General features: G+C 36.4%; 1 pseudogene across 1 annotated transcript; it reads right to left on the bottom strand.

Annotated features, from left to right (window-relative positions):
- Positions 1 to 2,841: 2,841 nt before the first annotated feature.
- Positions 2,842 to 6,688, bottom strand: LOC149191289 (zinc finger CCCH domain-containing protein 30 pseudogene; annotated as a pseudogene). The gene is made up of 2 exons (XR_016254269.1): positions 6,399 to 6,688; positions 2,842 to 5,912 (listed from the first exon to the last, which is right to left on the bottom strand). The product of XR_016254269.1 is annotated as a zinc finger CCCH domain-containing protein 30 pseudogene (transcript).
- Between the last annotated feature and the right edge of the window lie 16,385 nt (positions 6,689 to 23,073).

Here is a 23,073-nt window from a genome sequence, read left to right as displayed (position 1 = left end):
CATCTAACTATTTAACATCTTTTTTTCACCGGAGTTATAGATAAAATTTTGGACAAGTTTGTGATTGTTTATTATATAAATGTATTTTTGAATGCATGAATGATCACTAAAAGAAATCTGGCACACTTAATTGTGTAAATTAAGCAACTTAAACTTATGCTTCAACAATTCTGGGCCAAATCTTAAATAATATTAACAAAAAACACAACCAACCAAAAATATCATATAATTAAACTCTACTAAAACTAAAACTTTAAATTGTAACTATATAATATTCGCAAAAAATAACTAAATTTTATATATACTTACATATATAATATTTTAAAAAATAATTAATTTTTATATATATTCTAAATGTGCATCTCACATCAGATATATTTATAATGATAAATCCTCATCATATTCTATCAATAAATCTTGTAAACTACATTTCTAACTCGTCATCACTGGTAATGAATCTTAGAAATTAATGTCATCAATTGTGATTACTAGGAACCTTGAAGGGAAATTAACTCTCATCATCACTAACAATGAACCTTCCAGAAGCATAACAAAACTCTCATCATCACTAGCAATGAAACTTAAAGGGAGATGAACTCTTTTCATCAAACCTTCCAAAAGTATAACAAAACTCTCATCATCACTAGCAATGAAACTTAAAGGGAGATGAACTCTCTTCATCAAACCTTCCACAAGTATAACAAAACTCTCATCATCACTAGCAATGAATCTCGATGGGGAGATGAACTCTCATCATCACTAACAAAAGTAAAACAAAACTCAATGAATCTTGAAGGAAGTTAATTAAATGCCAGAATACATTATCAAAAAGTTTGATAACCCAACACAAAATCTGTAATGATTTTTCATTTTCAATACAAAATCTACAATGATTCATCATTCTCATTAATAACTGAAGCTCGTTTAATGATTTATCAACACAACACACAAAATCTGTAATGATTTATCATTTTAATTAATACACAATCTACAATGATTCATCATTTTCATTTTCTTTAATAAGTTTTGTATGTATTTTGAACAACTTGGGAATTTAACCCAGGGGTTTCAGTTGGCTACTGAAAGGGTTCAAGGTTGTTACTAATAGAAATGGTGAACTTTGTCTTTACTACTGTAATAGGGATTCCAGAGTGTTTTTGGGAAATAAAAGTTATTAATGTAATATCAAATTTTCAGTAATATAAATATAAGGTAATATCAAATTTTAAGTAATATAAATATAATGTAATATCAATTTTTCAATATATATATGAAGCTTAAAAAAAACCTGAAGCTCAGCTGTGTCCAAACTTTATTCTTATATTTCACTTGGAAGGATCATAATTCATAACAAATGGAGCTGCTAAGATGCCAAAAAAATGAAAGCACTTGTAAAGATTTTTCTCATTGCGCTTAGTAAACACGTATCAAGCAACTAAACTATAACGTTTCGTAACAAATAACAGAATACTACCCCTTAGTGTTGATTTCCTATACAGATTGTTAAAACTGTCTTTTGATTGGTTATACACTTGAGAACTAGTAAAGAAAACGCACGAGTCTCCTTTCTGTATAGGGGAGCATGGAAAAAAAATAGGATATATGCAGATTAATCAAATTGCCATTTACTTACTGCATATATACACAAAAATATATTGAATCATGGTTTTCAAGACATCTAAAATAACAAACAGCTGAAAGTTGCATATGCTTGGGCAAAAGCAGGCAGCCATGTATGACATCAAATCATGCTTTCTTAAAATATTTTACGAGTCCCAGCAAGACAGTAAACAATATTTTATCAGTCCCAGCAATACCCTACTGTCTGCCTAACAAAAGTTTACATGTCCATGTAAATCCCTCTGCAGCAGTGTTAATCCATTCCTGCACCACCTACACTATTGTCTGCGTAAGAAATGTTTGCATGTCCATGCATATCCAATAAAAAAAATTTGGTCTTAATAAACATTAATCATCTTCATCATCATATTCAACTACACTAATATTTCTATTACCCAATTTGTATACCCAACCTACAATGCATGTAACCCAATTTGTATAACCAACCAAGAATGCATGTAAATCCAATTATACCACTTTAGGCTAGGAAAAAACAAGAGAGATCTCTCATTTACCAGAACAAGTAGATATGCGTATAAAGACTGGATTATTAGACGTGTTAAATGACTTAGGAGACCTGTTGTGATGAATAGAAGTCAGTGAAGACCTTCTTTATTAAAAGCAGCAAAATTTTAAATGATATCATGCATCAGCAATTCAATTGCCCACAACCATGTATCGTGCATCAGCGATTCAATTCCACAACTATGTATAAAATCGGTTCAATCAGTTCTCTCAACTTATGCTAACGAATATTTTACTATTTTCAATTCATCACAATTAATATCATTGAAGATAGAAACGCAGCGATTCAATTCCTCACCAACTATGTATAAAATCAGTTTCAATCAGTTCTCTCTACTTATGCTAACAAATATTTTACTATTTTCAATTCATCACAATTAATATCATTGAAGATAGAAACGCAAATTCAAAAACTTGATTATTCAAACGCAGTGATTAGCCAAAGTACATCAACCAGTTATTTAATTGCATGTCAAACGAAGATACAACCACAGTAATAATGGAAGAGTGTACGTTGGGTATGGCCAAGACAATACACATGGGACTGTTGGCAATTTCAAAAAACCAAACTTATTTACATATTAAATAATAAGCTACTACAGAATTCAACACTAAGCTACCAATATAGTTCTCATCACTTAACCCAAACCACCACTAGGATTCGGTTTGGGAAGATTTATCCCAACCATCAGGTCATTGCAAAACCAGCAAGGGAGAGATAAAAAACGCCTTATATATCAGCAAATGTATTAGCATGCATGTCATGTTAGGCAGGGCCCACTGAAAATATTAGTTACTGCAAGCCTTGAATTACTAACTGACCACATGAGAAAGTCTAACAGCATCAACACCGTGAGCGGAGATTTAACCCCAAAGGTCCACCTGTAAACCACATATTATTGACAAAAAACAGAGGGCGGTGTCATTGATAAAGAGTTTCAGCTGATCTTTACAAATTTGCCATATTTGAAATCTGGAACATATAGCATGTTAAAAGCATTGGACACTGTCAAACCCAAATAATAGTTTCTTGCAAGGGCACAGCTTTACCACTCAGGAATGCTTTCCTCCAAAACTTTGTGTATGAACCTACATATAAAGCAACTTACGAGCAGAAACCAAAAGATCCGCGCCGGATGTTTAACAAACCAATTCATCATTTGGCCTGTTTCATTGACCATTTTCGTCATTCCCATCACTGGCACTTTCAATACAAATACTATACAAAAATGTTGACATCAACAAATCTTCCTTTATCTTCAACTTCCCAGATTTCATGTACAAAAAGGATGGATAAAGGAAAATGTAGAATCTCTATATAGAAATAAACAAATGAAAAAAATGCATCATCATCATATGATACCATTCCCTGTCGCCAAAAATGCTACCATCAAGTATTCACAATGTTAAAGGGGCAATTTGATCAGGATTTCTCTGAGATATCCAGCCACCTAGGTCAGTGGCCTCCATCTGTACACTGTTAGCTATATCCATAGAGCGACCCATAGTCCCTCGATCCACTGATTCCATTGGTGCTTCCTTAAACAATTTCTGAACCCAAGATAAATCTGGTTCATCTGAACTTCGGATACCAAAAGAAGCTGATTTTCTGAATTTCTGCAGCTCCTCCCCTTGAATTCCCCAATTTACTTTACCAGTTGGAGAACCCCATTCTGACCAAGTTGTAGCACCTCCAAGGTCTCCCGACCTAGAGCTTCCTTTGTCTCTTTGGGAAAACGCAACAGCCCTCGAGTCTGCAGCTGTACTCATAATCGGTGACAAATGAGACCCATTAGAGTTTTGGCGTTCCAACTGTCCCGTAAGAGATGACAGGGGACCAAGGGATGACAAGCTGTATGAAGCAAGCTGAACAGGAGGTGGTGAAAGAAAAACACTAGGGCTCTGACAGTCTACGCCACCATGCTGCATATGCATTTGGCTTTGTGTGCTCCCTTGTGGATATACTTGTGTGTTAAATGAGGACAGCATCTGACTCTGGAGCTGTGGGGATAACTGGGCTGATTTGTGAGATTGAATCTCAGATAGAAAGGCAGATTCAGAGGCTGTCATTTTAGGAGAGAAGACTTCAGACGCAAACAAATCTTCGAGGTTAGTTGGAGCAACATTATGAGCCTTGAACTTTCTAGGCCTGCAAGGGGTATTTCCACTACTAGATACAATAGCCATAGGACCATTTCCTCTGGCTTGGGTGGAGAGATAAGCAAATTCATTCAGAAGTTGTCCTTCGTAATCACCACTTTCAATCGAACAATCTGGATGCATGTTTCTAGCATTAACTGCTGTTCGCAGGCGACTAGCTTGGAGAGCACCATTGGTAAGGTGCAAAGTCGGTAAGTTTGGATGTGCCCAAGATCCACCAGCAAAGGAAGAATGAGAAGATGTATTTGCAGATGACAATGGTGACATTGGAGAGTTAGGGAAACTACTTTGTGAAGAATTGGAGGAAGACATCATTAAGACAGAAGAGGCAGATCCAGGTGCAAGAGGATTCATGACAGCCATCTTATCTGATGAAGTCATCGTGGTTCTCTGAGAAAGCATTGATGAACAAGCAGGTGGATACAACGGACGCAATTCTTCAGGGGTATGCGCAAAAAAGCACACTCTGCGAGAGCAATTAGTCCCATCTTTGCAAAGGCGGGTTCGATATTGGGCAGGGTGGAGCCAACATTCAAAAACACCATGTGCATACTCACAAACATCACCCCTCCTACAAGCCCCTTTACGAAAATCAGGGCAAGGAACACAACTATAATGATACTTTCTAGGGTCCCTTCTTCGAGCATTTTCACCCGGGTGCACAAAAGGGCATTCAGTCCAATCATGAGAATAAGCTCTGGAACAAGGTCTTACCTTAAAAGAATACATCCGAAACTCATCGGTGCTGTAGATGCTATTCTTGATGTCCGGTAGAGAAGAATCCACTGCAAATTCTTTCTTCTGACCGCAATCACACAAATTCTTTGAAATGTCTAAAGACGTTGGGGGTGATGATAATGGAGAATTGACAGTTGCAGGGCTTGTTGAATCAGGGGATGAAAAGAGAGGCGACGAAGTAGGCACAGAGACTACACATCCATGCTCGTCAAAAAAGCACCCACCACCCTCTGGCAAGTAGAATCCTGAACCAGAAACCCTGCAAGGAATCTTCATTGTAGAGTTTGAACCCATAATAAGTAAATCCTCCAATAAGTTTTTAAAATGAGCAAGTTTAGGAGAAACCATAATCACATCTGCAGGCTTCCTCCCACGGGCATTCATGAAATTCACATCTGCCCCGGCCTTGATCAACATCCCCACAGTTTCAATTGCGAGTATAGACCCACCCGCAGCAGCACAATGCAGCGCTGTACTCATATCCGACCCACATGACTGGTTCACATCTACTCTGCCTCCAGACAACATATAGCTCAACACATCCAAACTGCCATAAAGGGCTGCTACCATGAGAGGAGTTCTCTGTTCTAAAACCATCTTCTGGCCGGACCCAATCTGCCTTCCATACCATAAGCCTCTCTCATTAACACTCGACCCACCTTCTTCCACAGCCTGTTTGAACCCACTAAGGTCGTTATTTGCAGCTAGCTCAAGCAACGCTGATGAGCAGTACTCGGCCATTTCTTTCACACTACTGTCCAGTTTCTCACCAGCCCTAACACTATTTTCTTCATCAAAACCAGCTGCTCTACTGTCGTACACCACCCTGGGATTAAAGTGCTCAGGGCCTCCACACATCTTGCAGAGACCTAATACATTCAGAGGACCATCAAAAAGCAGATAAAAAACCCTCATAGTGCCCAAAATACAGCTAACAGTTATAACACATAAGTAATTCCCAAAAATACACTAACAGTTATAACCCACCAGTAATTCCATTACCTCAAACCCAACGAAAAAGAGACATTGATTGGATTCACGGATAATAACACAGACCCACCTAATCTATTTCGGTACGTTTTGAACTAGACTATTGAAATCAAAAATTTAACTTGGCACTGTTACAACTTTTACTTTCAGCCATGAAAACCAGAGCTTTTTCCAAGAAAACCAAAACACACCAAAATATAAAACCTGAAAGTAAACTATTACATTCCATTAACATAAAGAATCACACAAAAACCCATTTGGGTTTAACGGGCATCCAAGAAAAGAAAGAAAAAACAGACACAGGCAAATATCAAGATAAGAACTGAAATTGGCACTGGCATACCAAATTTTCATGTAAACTATACCTCTCTGTAGTGGAATTGGGTATCAGTCTTTCAAGCGCAAAATAAAATGCTAGGACTTAAAAGCACAGATTTGCAGGGAGAAACTCCTGAAAATTGACGGGGCTTATTCAATGCTGCTCCACCACCAAACAGTAGCACTGTGGGTTTCTTTGTTTGGATTCCCCCAACCAAATTCGCCCCACATTACATGAAATTACAACAAATGAAACGCGACCTCCGCAATTGTCTGGCCTCTGGCAACGAGACATGCCGGGAAATTTGCCGACATGACGCCGGATAACGCCTAATAAACATACCTTTAATGAAATCAAGAGATGCCACTGCATTTTCCACTTAATTAAATAATTTTCATCTGTACTGCACTCTAGAAAGTACCAGATATTTATATTATGAAATGGAATTGTCATAACTCATAAACCAATGCTAACAGTTAGGATCACCTTGACCAAATTGGAGAGATTCTTCCAGTCTCTGATGAAGCTTTTTTTCATTTTTTCTTTCCTCTACCTTTGATTTTGACAACCATAATGTATAGGAAAGAATTTTCAGGGCCCCCAAACTTAACGCTCACTAAATTTAACATTCTTTGATTCTTTTGAGTTAAATTTAGTTTTATTTTTTTGAATTAACTTGAATTTAAGTTGAACTTAATTTTAATGTTGGAATGAAAAATTATTTGTTGAAAGGCGAAATTTTATTATAAAAATTTAATTTAATTGTGTATTTTTACAATAATTTAATTTAATAAAATAGATTTTAAAATTATTGTGATTTTTTATTGCTTAAAATATATTTTTAAATACATAAATATATTCAGTATCTTAAAAATCTCTATAACACACTAAAATTCTTCCATTTAAATAAATTAAACTCAATTTTTAAAAAATTAAAATTAACCAAAAAAAATAATAAATAAAACAAAAAACCTACTTCACCGTACCAAAACAAAATGCAATAATAAATAGCTCATGAATCTAAATTTTTTTTAATATTCCAAATAAGTATGTGTGCAAAAATTTAGCCTCAAACGTAGAGATCACCATGAGGTTGCCATTTATTACAGAGTAAATGAATGTTTAAGAACACACTGCACTCTGGCGAATAGTTAGGCAATGAATTTAACATTTTTTAATGTTCCAAAATGGGTATGTGGCAAACAAAATTCAGCCTCATATGTAGAGAAATTGATTAAAATTGACAATGTGGAGGTCTCAACATCATTAATAAAATCAAAGTATCTAATTTTAATAAAAATTAAAAATGAGTAAATCATCCTTTACTTTCTAACTTGAAAATGATTTTTAAATTATGTAGTTATTTTATTCTAAGTCCACTAAATATTGAAAATGATTCTTTAATTAAAAGGGATCTTTCAAAACATCATGTGATAAAATCACAGGTTCAAATCTGATTTTGATAATCAAGTTGGTTGGACAATTGTATGGAAATCATTTTCATTAAATTATTAAAAACCTATCAATATAAATGTATTTTAATTGTAAATATAAATATAAATATAAATGTATTTATATTTTTTAAAATAAAATATTTTTTATTGATTTATTTCATTATATTAATAATTATTTTTAAGATCAGGAAGAAAATTAAAGTTTGTGTTTATGGATTTTGGATAAATGGTGATATGGTGTATTGTTAAGACATTCTTAGATGTTAAGTAATTAGTTCACTTTCCCTTATATTTAGGTAATATTGTTGGACATGACCAAAAAAATGTATGTGTGTGTATATATATAGAAGAGAGAAGAGAAGAAGTGAAGAAAATTAGAACAGCAAGAAATGGAGGGAAAAGAGCATGGTTTTACAATGGTAAAACGGATATTGCAATGTTTGGGCCTCATGACAAAGCAGAGGAACAAGCTGACAGTAAAGAAAAACAGTTAATTCTCTAATGGGGACGAAAGAGGAAAACAACATGATCAACATGGATGAAAAGGGGTGAAGTCTCAAATTTGAGTCTTGTGTGCCAAACCAGGTAGCAATCAAATCCTACCCAGATCTACCTAAGTCTAGTTTGTTGGAACTGTAGAGGTTACCCTTGGAGGACGGGACCTAGGATAGGGCCTATTGCAAAAGGTAGAGACATAATTTGTCTCACAGAAAGTCATGAACATGATGGTTGTAAAACTTCTATGTTTGATGGTATGTGTGTGTATGTGTGCGCGTGCGTGTGTGTACACTTTGAGAGATTCGATCCTTCTTGGCACTTGATAGAACCCTTGGAGGAGGGGACTTGGAATAGGGCCTATTGCAAAAGGTAGAGACATAATTTGTCTCACAGAAACTCATGAACATGATGGTTGTAAAACTCCTATGTTTGATTGTGTGTGTGTGTGTGTACACCTTGAGAGATTTGATCCTTCTCGGCATTTGATAGATCCAGAGTTAAGGTGGATCTAGGTTGGTTAAAATTAAAAGAAAAATTGTTATTTTTTAAACTAAATTGAATCTAGTTCGAGGAGCTTCAATGTTAAATGGAAAAATGAATTGTTCCATTTATCTCTCATATATAGCTCTTACCCTCAATTTCTCCTATGAAATGTAAAATAATATATATTCATCTTGAGAGAACACTCTCACGCTGAATTTCTCCAAAAAATTTAAAATAATAAATTTATTTAAATTATATCAACAAAATATATAAATTGTAAAAAAAAAAAATATATATATATATATATATATATATATATATATATATATATATATATATATATAATATTTAAATTGTATTTTATTTAATTAACTAATATACATAATAAAATAATTTAATATATAGATTACCTAAAATATATTAATTAATTTAATATATGGTAAAATATAAATTAAAATAAAACCTTAACATGTAAAGATTGATATACTTTAAGAAGGTGTAAGGCATAACCAGAACCATGGGTCGTGGGCTCCTCAGTCATTGGTTTTATATATTTATATGTTTGTCTATTTATATATGTGATGTAACAATTCTAGTGAAAATTCCATGTAAAGAAATATAAGATCGTAGTGATGGGAGACATATTCCAAGATGAATGGTTGGCAAAACATCCTAGTGGGTGTTCATTTGGTTTATTATGGCTAAGGAAATTGGCAAAGGCTTTGGAAAGGCAAAATGGCATTTTGGCACATTTATTTATGAAAATGATGGAAATTAAGAGAAAATGAAGGTGAAAGGTCATAGGTTGCATGTGAGGAGGAAATTGAAGGAAAATAATGGAAAATGAAGAAAATAGAGGCTTTATTGATAAAAAGGCTTATGAGGATCAGTTGGCAAGCTTGGTCAGTTTAGTTTTGTTGGAGCTCTCTTCTATTCTCTTTCTCTCTCTCTCACTCTTGGACACTTAGAGTTTTCTTGGAGCACTTTGGCATTGGATCAAGAACGACAAAGAAGGAAAGAGGAAGGAAGGAGCAAGCAAGGAAGAGCATGATGAGGCAGCTACAACAATATTACTTGCATCTATTGATTTGCAAGTGTGTTTTCCTTGCTATATTTGGCATGCATGGTATCGCATGTGGTTATTTTTTGTCATGGCATGGGTTTTTCCAGGTGTGATAGTGTTTTTAGCCTAGCCTTGCCATTTCCAGATAGCCATGATGGGATGGGTTCTCATACTTCGTTTGAGCTGGATTGTCGAATGGATTCGAAGTTGAATGGGTGTTGGGTCACAGAAAAGGTATGTTTGTACCCTTACATTACTTAATAAATCACTTTCTTTTATATGTTTGTCTTCATTCTTGGAAAGGATTTGGAAGAAAAGATTGTGAAAGTTAGGTAAAACCACTCATCGACAGATTGCGTGTTCTTAGCATGAAAAGGCTAACTTTTTCTTGCTTTTATGCACTGGAAATCGGAATTGGACAATTTTTGTTCAGTTGATAGAACGACAGCGCCAAACCAAGAGAAGATCGTTCCTTGGTTGTACGAGCTAGCAAAATATATGAACGAGAATGCTAATTCAGCAAACAGAAATCCGATCGTTTAGCCACGAAATCCTGAGGATCTCTCAATCCTCAGGATTCACTTTCATCCATTAGTTTTCCATTAGGCTATATGATACCAATGGGTGAAAAGGATCGAGACGATTTTGACTCTTACTCGTTCTTGTATCTTTGTATTGAACAAGAGCATATTTTGACATTACAGTAATTATGTACCTTTATTATTTTAATTAATGAGAAATACAGAGATCCTTTCTTAATCATGTTCTGAGCTTTATCAACAGTAACTTCTGGAGGCTTTGGGCTCAGTCACTAGAAGATTTGCTACTTCTTTGTGTCATAACTATTTCCTTATTTCTGCAATTCTTTATTACTGTTCTTTTATAGAATCAAGTTATTCCTTATATCTGCATTTGAAATAGATCTTTAACATTGTTTCTTTAATATTGTTCTTTTAATGAATTGTGTAGAATAAGTTGAGTGTTACGATTGATTGATGCTCTTTCCGATTCATGTTCAAGATTGAAGTAGTTATTTATGGTTTATTGCTGTGGTGATTCTTTCCATTTACTAGATCAAATAGTAGCCCATTAGATACGGTTTCTTTTAGTGCATATGCTTGAAATTCATTTCCTTTGCAAAACAATTACGATTGGATTTAGAATCATGGTTTTAATTATCTTTGATTGAACTTCGATAATTAAGGATTTGTTAATACATTCTTGCAACGACTTGATGAAATACTAGACTCATTTGGTTATGTAACAACCTCTGACCTCTATTGCACAGATAGTGGTGACATCCTTGAAATAAACAGATGAATCTCGGGTTGATAATGTAATGTAGGAATTAATATTAATTTAAATTGTCATCTTAGTGCACCAACATTTTGGCGTCGTTGCCGGGGAGGTTGTCAAAGATAATAGTTAATTTGTGTCTCTGAAGGGAATTGGGTATTGAAAACGCGAGGTAAGAACCTGTGTACTCAGCAAGCAAAAAACTTGCTCCTATCACCTGCTCTGACAAGATACACAAAGGTTGTATAGGAATGAATGACTACGGGAAAAAAGATACCAATAGATCAGAAAACACTGCCAAAAACCACCAAAGCCCCGGGATCGGTGACCCTTGGGATACCAACCTTCATAGACAAAATCATTCAGAAAGTTGAATCTTAGGCGTCAGTAGGACCCCAAACATTATCTGGAAAGGGCTCTACTTCGATCCCTCAAGCAGCAGAATCACCAACTACAGCTTACGTCGAGATCCATAGCAAGACTGAAGGGTCCGAGCAAAGTTTCCAATGTCCAAATCACCAATACTTTGGTCCTTCACAAGAGGGAAAATCGTGCAATTTAAGAGGAGAGGGAGAAACCAGTGGAGCTACTAAGGCAGAGCCACAGTTTTCTGAACTAGGATCTCTCGTGATTCGAGTTGCTAAGGCAGAGCCATAGTTGTCTGAACTAGGATCTCCTGTGATTCAAGATCTGAGAAATGCAGTAAAGCCACTTTGGATTGAGATTACCCCACTCACTTAGATAGCATCCCATGAAATCCCTGAAGGATATTGGAACATCTTCGACCAAATGGCGAATCAACCACCTCAAGGTCAAACCTTGACATTGGAATATCCCATCGTTGACCTAGTAGCCAACACCCCGATCTATGCAAAAACAATTAAGGAATTATGTGGGAAAAAGCTTGGGAGGAAATTGAAAAATCCACCAAAAGTACATGTGGTAGGAACTTTATCTGACCTGCTTCTGGGTAAACAAGAGCTGATTAAATATGAAGACCCAGGGAATCCTGTAGTAACCATTCAAATACAAGGCTACACCTTTCCAAACACATTAGTAGATCTTGGAGTAGCCATTAATATTCTGACTACTGAAACCTACCGGGTTTTGGGCATTACAGCTTTGGAACCCACCTCGACCTTATTGGAACTTGCTGACAGATCAATAGTCAGACCTGAAGGGACCTTATAGGATGTAACGGTTTCTGTTGATTCCTGGCAATATCCTGTGGATTTCCTAATCATTAACCCAAGGAGTAGGCTAGATGGACATCCTCTGATATTGGGTTGACCTTGGTTAGCGACGACATATGCCTATATAGGATGTCGTATAGGGAACATGACTATTACACAAGGAAGTGTTGTGAAAAATCTTATTTTGTATCCTCTCGCTAAGCCAAGTCTACCTACTGTAAATACTTAGTCGCACCCACCTAGATACCTGGAAGAAAACATTCACTCTCCTCTCACGCTAGAAGAAGCTCTTGAATTTAAGAATTAGACAGAGGACGATGTGATTAACAATTTCATTAATAGGCCAGTTTTCATGAATAACCCGACATGTCAAGTATTAAAATCCATTCTTGATAATGAGGCATAAGGAGATCCCTCCAAGGACGCAGATGATCAGCCTATACCCACGACCATTGTTTATAACAGTAGGCCGGTCGAGATCGAACCAGGTAAAATGCTTAACATTAACGATAACCTGGACAGCCACCAACAACAAAGGCTTATTCAAGTGCTACAGAAATATAAAAAAGATTTTTCCTGGGAATACTTAGACATGAAAGGTATAGATCCCCAGCTATGTACTCATCATATCTACATCGAGAAGGATGCTCGCACCATTCGGCAACCCCAAAGAAGGTTGAATCCCCATCTCAGGGATATTGTGAAAGAGGAACTACAAAAGTTGTTGGATGTAAATTTTATTTATCCTATCTCAGATAGCCAATGGGTCTCCCCATTGGTGGTTGTTCCCAAGAAAAATGGGAAATGGAGAATCTGCGTGGACTACAGGGAGCTGAATAAGGCCACCCAGAAGGACCATTTCCCTCTTCCATTCATTGATCAAGTTCTCGACACCTTAGCAGGGAAACAAATTTTTTCCTTCCTCGATGGCTTCAGTGGCTATAATAAGATCCATATCGCCCCTGAAGACCAAGACAAAACCATGTTTACTTGCCCATGGGGTACATTTGCATACATAGTTTTACCCTTTGGTTTATGCAACGCTCCCGCCACATTTCAGAGGGTGATATTGAGCATTTTCTCCGATCTGATCAATGAAGGACTCAAAATTTACATGGACGACTTTACCCCCTATGGGAATGATTTTGAGCAGGGCTTGCGAAATCTGGAAAAGGTACTCGAACGATGCATTGCCACCAGGTTATGCTTGAGCAATGTAAAATGTCATATGATGATGACTGAAGGTGTGGTTTTGGGACACTACATCTCTGCGGTAGGAATACAGGTAGATCCAATGAAAATAGAGGTAATTCTTGCACTACCCACACCCAACACCCAGACTGAGGTACGTAGTTTCATTGGATACATGGGGTATTACCACAGATTTATTAAAAAAATTTCAAAAATTGTCGCACCTTTGTATGTCTTAACTAGTAATGTCGAATTTAATTGGTCTGATAAGTGCGATGTTGCCTTCGCAGATTTGAAGAAGCTGATTTCAACTGCACCAGTATTACGAGGACCAAATTGGGAGCTACCTTTCCACATTTCCACAGATGCATCAGACACAACAATAGGCATTGTTCTCAGACAAGAAGAAGACAAAAAGCCCTATGCTATTTATTATATCAACAAAAATCTCACTTTTGTTTAACTTAATTACACAATCACAGAAAATGAATTTTTAGTCGTTGTTTATGCCATAAACAAGTTTAGACATTATATAATAGGCTATTCAGTCTTTCTGTATACTGATCATTCCGCTATTAGATATTTAGCTAATAAACCTGTTACTAATGGGCAGGTGACTCGTTGGTTGTTACTTTTGCAGGAGTTTGATATCACTATTAAGGATCGACCAGGGAAGGAAAATCCAGTTGCGGATTTTCTGTCTCGGTTACCCAAAAAAAAAAATCCATCAGCAGTGGATGACCAGTTTCCAGACGAACATTTGTTTGTTGTGGCAGTAAAGGCACCTTGGTACGCAGACGTGGCAAACTATCTAGCGGTAGGAAAACTACCAAGGCACCTGTCAGCTAAAGAAAGGAAGTTGATTGTCCAACGCAGCGCCCGATTTTCTTGGATCGGTGGATATCTTTTCCACACAGGGTCTAATATGTAGATACGATGATGTATTCGTGAAGATGAGATCTATGACATTCTGAAAGCTTGCCACGATGAGCCTTGTGGCAGACATTTTGCAGATCACAGGACTGGACATAAAATACTTCGGATGGGCTATTACTGGCCCACTATTTTCAAAGATGAAAAAAAATATGTTCAGGCTTGTGATAATTGTCAGAGGATGGGCCATCCTGGTCAAGCCGATGAGATGCCATTACAACCGTAGTTGGTAATGGAGCCTTTCGAACGTTGGGCATTGGATTTCGTTGGCCCATTCAATCCACCATCAAACCAAAAAGCCTACATACTGGTTGCTACAAACTATGTAACAAAGTGGGTAGAAGCAGTAGCTTTTCCAAGGGCTACGGAAGAAACTGTAATTAATTTTCTGTTTGAGTTATTTGTGCGATATGGTTTACCCAGGGAAGTGATAACAGATGGGGGGGCACAGTTTATAGGACATAAGCTTACGACCACTCTATAGAACCATCATATAACACATAGAATCACTTCTCTGTATCACCCGCAGGTGAACGGGCAGGTTGAAAGCACCAACAAGGTCCTTGAGGCGATCTTAACTAAAACAGTTTCAACACACGGGTAGGTTGAAAGCACCAAAAAGGTCCTTGAGGCGATCTTAACTAAAACAATTTCAACACACGGGCGGGATTGGGCTGCTAAACTATTAGAGGCCTTGTGATCCTGTCGCACAACCTGGCAAAATACGACTGGTTATTCCCTGTACCAACTTGTATTTGGTAAGGAACCAATTTTTCCTATCGAATTGGAAATAAAGACTCTTAGAACATCCCAGGAAGTGGAACTGGATCTAACGTAGGCCCAAACAAAATGACTTCAGCTCATGAATTTAATTTTTTTTGAATAATCCAAATAAGTATGTGTGCAAAACTTTAGCCTCAAACGTAGAGATCACCATGAGGTTGCCATTTATTACAGAGTAAATGAATGTTTAAGAACACAATGCACTCTATCGAATAGTTAGGCAATGAATTTAATTTTTTTAATGTTCCAAAATGGGTATGTGGCAAACAAAATTCAGCCTCATATGTAGAGAAATTGATTAAAATTGACAATGCAGAGGTCTCAACATCATTAATAAAATCAAAGTATCTTATTTTAATAAAAAAATAAAAATGGATAAATCATCCTTTACTTTCTAACTTAAAAATGATTTTTAAATTATGTAGTTATTTTATTCGAAGTCCACTAAATATTGAAAATGATTTTTTAATTAAAAGGGATCTTTCAAAACATCAGGTGATAAAATCACAGGTTCAAATCTGATTTTGATAATCAAGTTGGTTGGACGATTGTATGGAAATCATTTTCATTAAATTATTAAAAACCTATTAATATAAATGTATTTTAATGGTAAGTTGATGAATATAAATATATTTATATTTTTTTAAATAAAATATTTTTTATTGATTTATTTTATTATATTAATAATTATTTTTAAGATTAAAAAGGAAATTAAAGTTTGTGTTCATGGATTTTGGATAAATGGTGATATGGTGTTTTGTTAAGACATTTTTAGATGTTAAGTAATTAGTTCACTTTCCCGTATATTTAAATATTGTTGGACATGACCAAAAAAATGTGTGTATGTGTGTGTATATATATAGAAGAGAGAAGAGAAGAAGTGAAGAAAATTAGAACAACAAGAAATGGAGGGAAAAGAGCATGGTTGTACAATGGTAAAATGGATATTGCAATGTTTGGGCCTCATGACAAAGCAGAGCAACAAGCTGACAGTAAAGAAAAACAGTTAATTCTATAATAAGGATGAAAGAGGAAAACAACAAGATCAACATGGATGAAAAGGGGTGAAGTCTCAAATTTGAGTCTTGTGTGCCAAACCACGTAGCAATGAAATCCTACCCAGATCTACCTAAGTCTAGTTTGTTGGAACTGTAGAGGTTACCCTTGGAGGACGGGACCTAGGATAGGGCCTATTGCAAAAGGTAGAGACATAATTTGTCTCACAGAAAGTCATGAACATGATGGTTGTAAAACTTCTATGTTTGGTGGTGGTGTGTGTGTGTGTGAGTGCGTGTGTGTACACTTTGAGAGATTCGATCCTTCTCAGCACTTGATAGAACCCTTGGAGGAGGGGACTTGGAATAGGGCCTATTGCAAAAGGTAGAGACATAATTTGTCTCACAGAAACTCATGAACATGATGGATGTAAAACTCCTATGTTTGATTGTGTGTGTGTGTGTACACCTTGAGAGATTTGATCCTTCTCGGCATTTGATAGATCCAGAGTTAAGGTGGATCTAGGTTGGTTAAAATTAAAAGAAAAATTGTTATTTTTTTGACTAAATTGAATCTAGTTGGAGGAGCTTCAATTTAACTCTGGATTTAGGTTGGTTAAAATTAAAAGAAAAATTGTTATTTGTTTGAACTAAATTGAATCTAGTTCGAGGAGCTTCAATGTTAAATGGAAAAATGAATTGTTCCATTTATCTCTCATATATAGCTCTTACCCTCAATTTCTCCTATGAAATTTAAAATAATATATATTCATCTTGAGAGAACACTCTCACGCTCAATTTCTCCTATAAAATTTAAAATTACAAATTTATTTAAATTGTATCAACAAAATATATAAATTGTAAAAAATAATATATATATATATATATATACATATTTAATTAACTAATATACATAATAATAATTTAATACATAGATTAAATAAAATATATTAATTAATTTAATATATGGTAAAATATAAATTAAAATAAAACCTTAACATGTAAAGATTGATATACTTTAAGAAGGTGTAAGGCATAACCAAAACCGTGGGTCGTGTGCTCCTCAATCATTGGTTTTATATATTTATATGTTTGTCTATTTATATATGTGATGTAACAATTCTGGTGAAAATTCCATGTAAAAAAATATAAGATCGTAGTGATGGGAGACGTATTCCAAGATGAATGGTTGGCAAAACATCCTAGTGGGTGTTCATTCGGTTTATTATGGCTAAGGAAATTGGCAAAGGCTTTGGAAATGCAAAATGACATTTTGGCACATTTATTTATGAAAATGATGGAAATTAAAATAAAATGAAGGTGAAAGGTCATAGGTTTCATGTGAGGAGGAAATTAAAGGAAAATAATGGAAAATGAAGAAAATAGAGGCCTCGTTGATAAAAAGGCTTATGAGGATCAGTTGGCAAGCTTGGTTAGTTTAGTTTTGTTGGAGCTCTCTTCTATTCTCTCTCTCTCTCACTCACTCTTGGACACTTCGAGTTTTCTTGGAGCACTTTGACATTGGATCAAGAACGACAAAGAAGGAAAGAGGAAGGAAGGAGCAAGCAAGGAAGAGCAGGATGAGGCAGTTACAACAATATTATTTGCAGGTATTGATTTGCATGTGTGTTTTCCTTGCTATATTTGGCATGCATGGTATCACATGTGGTTATTTTCTGTAATGGCATGGGTTTTTCTAGGTGTGATAGTGTTTTTAGCCTAGCCTTGCCATTTCCAGATAGCCTTGATGGGATGGGTTCTCATACTTCATTTGAGTTGGATTGTCGGATGGATTCGAAGTTGAATGGGTTGGGTCACAGAAAATGTATGTTTGTACCCTTACATTACTTAATAAATCACTTTCTTTTATATGTTTGTCTTCATTCTTGGAAAGGATTTGGAAGAAAAGATTGTGAAAGTTAGGTAAAACCACTCATCGATAGATTGCATGTTCTTAGCATGAAAAGGCTAACGTTTGCTTGCTTTTATGCACTGGAAATCAGAATTGGACAATTGTTGTTCAGTTGATAGAACAACAATGCCAAACCAAGAGAAGATCGTTCCTTAGCAGTACGAGCTAGCAAAAGATATGAACGAGAATGATAATTCGGCAAACAGAAATCCAATCGTTTAGCCGCGAAATCCTGAGGATCTCTCGATCCTCAGTATTCGCTTTCATCCATTAGTTTTCCATTAGGCTATATGATACTGATGGGTGAAAAGGATCGGAACGATTTAGACTCTTACTCGTTCTTGTATCTTTGTATTGAACAAGAGCATATTTTGACATTACATTAATTATGTACCTCTATTATTTTAATTAATGAGAAATACAGAGATCCTTTCTTAATCACGCTCTGAGCTTTATCAACAGTAACTTCTAGAGGCCTTGGGCTTGGTCACTAGAAGATTCGCTACTTCTTTGAGTCATAACTATTTCCTTATTTCTGCAATTCTTTATTACTGTTCTTTTATAGAATCAAGTTATTCCTTATATCTATATTTGAAATAGATCTTTAACGTTGTTGCTTTAATACTGCCCTTTTAATGAATTGCGTAGAATAAGATGAGTGTTACGATTGATTGATGCTCTTTCCGATTCATGTTCAAGATTGAAGTAGTCACTTATGATTTATTACTGTGGTGATTCTTTCCATTTACTAGATCAAATAGTAGACCATTAGATATGGTTTCTTTTAATGCATATGCTTGAAATTCATTTCCTTTGAAAAACAATTACGATTGGATTTAGATTCATGGTTTGAATTATCTTTGATTGAACTTCGATAATTAAGGATTTGTTAATACATTCTTGCAACGACTTGATGAAATATTAGACTCATTTGGTTATGTAACAACCTCTGACCTCTATTGCACAGATAGTGGTGACATCCTTGAAATAAACAGACAAATCTCAGGTTGATAATGTAATGTAGGAATTAAGATTGATTTAAATAGTCATCTTAGTGCACCAACATTTTGGCGTCGTTGCCGGGGAGGTTGTCAAAGATAATAGTTAATTTGTGTCTCTAAAGGGAATTGGGTATTGAAAATGGGAGGTAAGAACCTGCGTACTCAGCAAGCAAAAAACTTGCTCCTATCGCCCGCTCTCAGAAGATACACAGAGGTTGTATAGGAATGAATGACTAGGGGAAAAAGATACCAATAGATCAGAAAACACTACCAAAAACCACCAAAGCCCAGGGATCGGTGACCCTTGGGAGACCAACCTTCATAGATGAAATCATTCAGAAAGTTGAATCTCAGGCGTCAGTAGGACCCCAAACAGTATCTGGAAAGGGCTCTACTTCGATCCCTCAAGTAGCAGAATCACCAACTGCAGCTTACGCCAAGATCCATAGCAAGATTGAAGGGTCCGAGCAAAGTTCCAATGTCCAAATCAACAATGCTTTGGTCCTTCACAAGAGGGAAAATTGTGCAATTTAAGAGAAGGAGAGGGAGAAACCAGTGGATCTGCTAAGGCAGAGCCATAGTTGTCTGAACTAGGATCTCTTGTGATTCAAGTTGCTAAGGTAGAGCCATAGCTCTCTGAACTAGGATCTCCTGTGATTTAAGATTTGAAAAATGCAATAAAGCCACTTCAGATTGAGATTACTCCACTCACTCAGATAGCACCCCCTGAAATCCTTGAAGGATATTGGAACATTTTCGACCAAATGGTGAATCAACCACCTCAAGGTCAAACCTCGAAGTTGGAATATCCCATCGTTGACCTAGTAGCCAACACCCCGATCTATGCAAAAACAATTAAGGAAAGATGTGGGAAAAATCCTGGGAGGAAATTGAAAAATCCATCAAAAGTACATGTGGTAGGAACTTTATCTGGCCTACTTCTGGGTAAATAAGAGTTGATTAAATACGAAGACCCAGGGAATCCTATAGTAACCATTCAAATACAAGGCTACACCTTTTCGAACACATTAGTAGATCTTGGAGTAGCCATTAATATTCTAACTACTGAAACCTACCGGGTTTTGGGCATTACAGCTTTGGAACCCACCTCGGCCTTATTGGAACTCGTTGACAGATGAATAGTTAGACTTGAAGGGACCTTACAGGATGTAATGGTTTCTGTTGATTCCTGGGAATATCCTGTGGATTTCCTAGTCATTAACCCAGGAGTAGGCTAGATGGACATCCTCTGATATTGGGTCGACCTTGGTTAGCGATGGCAGATGCCTATATAGGATGTCATACAGGGAACATGACTATTACACAAGGAAGTGTTGTGAAAAAACTTATTTTGTATCCTCTCGCTAAACCAAGTCTACCTACTGTAAATACTCAGTTGCACCCACCTAGATACCTGGAAGAAAACATTCGCTCTCCTCTCACACTGGAAGAAGCTCTTGAATTTAAGAATTAGACAGAGGATGATGTGATTAACAATTTCATTAATAGGCCATTTTTCATGAATAACCCAACATGTCAAGTATTAAAATCCATTCTTGATAATGAGGCACAGGGAGATCCCTCCAAGGACGCAAATGATCAGCCTATACCCATGACCACTATTTATAATAGCAGGCCGGTTGAGATCGAACCAGGTAAAATGCTTAACATTAACGATAACCTGGACAACCACCAACAACAAAGGCTTATTCAAGTGCTTCAGAAATATAAAAAATATTTTTCCTGGGAATACTCAGACATGAAAGGTATAGATCCCCAGCTATGTACTCATCATATCTACATCGAGAAGGATGCTTTCCCCATTTGACAACCCCAAAGAAGGTTGAATCCCCGTCTCAGGGATATTGTGAAAGAGGAACTACAAAAGTTGCTGAATGTAAATTTTATTTATCTTATCTCAGATAGTCAGTGGGTCTCCCCATTTGTGGTTGTTCCCAAGAAAAATGGGAAATGGAGAATCTGCGTGGACTACAAGGAGCTAAATAAGGCCACCCAGAAGGACCATTTCCCTCTTTCGTTCATCAATCAAGTTCTTGACACCTTCGCAGGGAAACAAATTTTTCCTTCCTCGATGGCTTTGGTGGCTATAATCAGATCCATATCACCCCTGAAGACCAGGACAAAACCATGTTTACCTGCCTGTGGGGTATGTTTGCATACATAGTTTTACCCTTTGTTTGATGCAATGCTCCCTCCACAGTTCAGAGGGCGATATTGAGCATTTTCTCCAATCTGATCAATGAAGGACTCAAACTATCTCGGTTACTAAAAAAAAACTACCAAGGCACCTGTCAGCTAAAGAAAGGAAGTTGATTTTCCAACGCAGTGCCCGATTTTCCTAGATTGGTGGATATATTTTCCACACAGGGCCTAATATGTAGATACGATGATGTATTAGCGAAGATGAGATCTACGACATTTTGAAAGCTTGCCACAATGAGCCTTGTGGCAGACATTTTGCAGATCGCAGGACTGGACATAAAATACTTCGGATGGGCTATTATTGGCCCACTATTTTCAAAGATGAAAAAAAATATGTTCAGGATTGTGATAACTATCAGAGGATGGGCTGTCCTGGTCAGGCCAATGAGATGCCATTACAACCGCAGTTGGTAATGGAACCTTTCGAACGTTGGACATTGGATTTCGTTGGTCCATTCAATCCACCATCAAACCAAAAAGCCTACATACTGGTTGCTACAAACCATGTAACAAAGTGGGTAGAAACAGTAGCTTTTCCAAGGCCTACGGAAGAAGCTGTAATTAATTTTCTATTTGAGTTATTTGTGCGATATGGTTTACCCAGGGAAGTGATAACAGATGGGGGGGCACAATTTATAGGACATAAGCTTATGACCACTCTACAGAACCATCATATAACACATAGAATCACTTCTCTGTATCACCCGCATGTGAACGGGCAAGTTGAAAGCACCAACAAGGTCCTTGAGGTGAACTTAACTAAAACAGTTTCAACGCACGAGCAAGTTGAAAGCACTAACAAGGTCCTTGAGGTGATCTTAACTAAAACACTTTCAACACACGGGTGGGATTGGGCTACTAAACTGCCAGAGGCCTTGTGGTCTTATCGCACAACTTGGCGAAACACTACTAGTTATTCCCTGTACCAACTTGTATTTGGTAAGGAACCAATTTTTCCTATCGAATTGGAAATAAAGACTCTCAGAACATCCAAGGAAGTGGATCTGCATTTGACGGAGGCCCAAACAAAACGACTTCAGCGAATTAAATGAATTGGATGAAACAAGACTACTTGCTCTACAATGTACAACGATTATTCAACAACAAAGGGCTAAGTGGCACAATAACCTTATTAAGAAGAAAGTGTTTCAGAAAGGAGACTAGGCACTCTTATATGATTCCAAATTTCAAGAATTTCCAAGAAAACTACAGACAAGATGACTTGACCCATACGAGATTCATGAAGTACACAACAATGGCACCATAACCCTGATTACCATTGATGGGTATGGCTCTCCTTCTCAGATGAACAAACATCGGTTGCAACTTTAACACAAGCCACTCACCAAAGAGTCTTTTTTTTCCAACAGGTACACAACGATCCCACTATGAAAATTTTAGCTACAGGGGGTGATGACCCAATAGCTTTACTTTCATGAAAATTGTTTGTTTTCAATTGTAAATAATGTATATATTTTCTGTGAGCATAACTTATTAATTTGTCCATTTTCTTTTTTTACTTGCATGATTGAATATAGTAAACATTGTTGTGTGAATGAGTGAATTTTCTTTAGAAATATGTGTTGTTTATGGTTGTTGTTCCCTTTGGACGAACAACTGTTGTTTCGTTTTTCAGACAACTGTTTTTCTTTTCCAAAATAATGGCTACTGTTCCCTTTTACAAACTTTCATACAT

The sequence above is a fragment of the Pinus tabuliformis genome, chromosome 2_2 (assembly GCF_031772625.1).
Source record: "Pinus tabuliformis cultivar Carrire ecotype Pingquan chromosome 2_2, CPIR1, whole genome shotgun sequence".
NCBI classification, from domain to species: domain Eukaryota; kingdom Viridiplantae; phylum Streptophyta; class Pinopsida; order Pinales; family Pinaceae; genus Pinus; species Pinus tabuliformis.
Note: the sequence above shows the minus strand (reverse complement) of the source record. Positions and strands in the feature narration are given on the sequence as shown.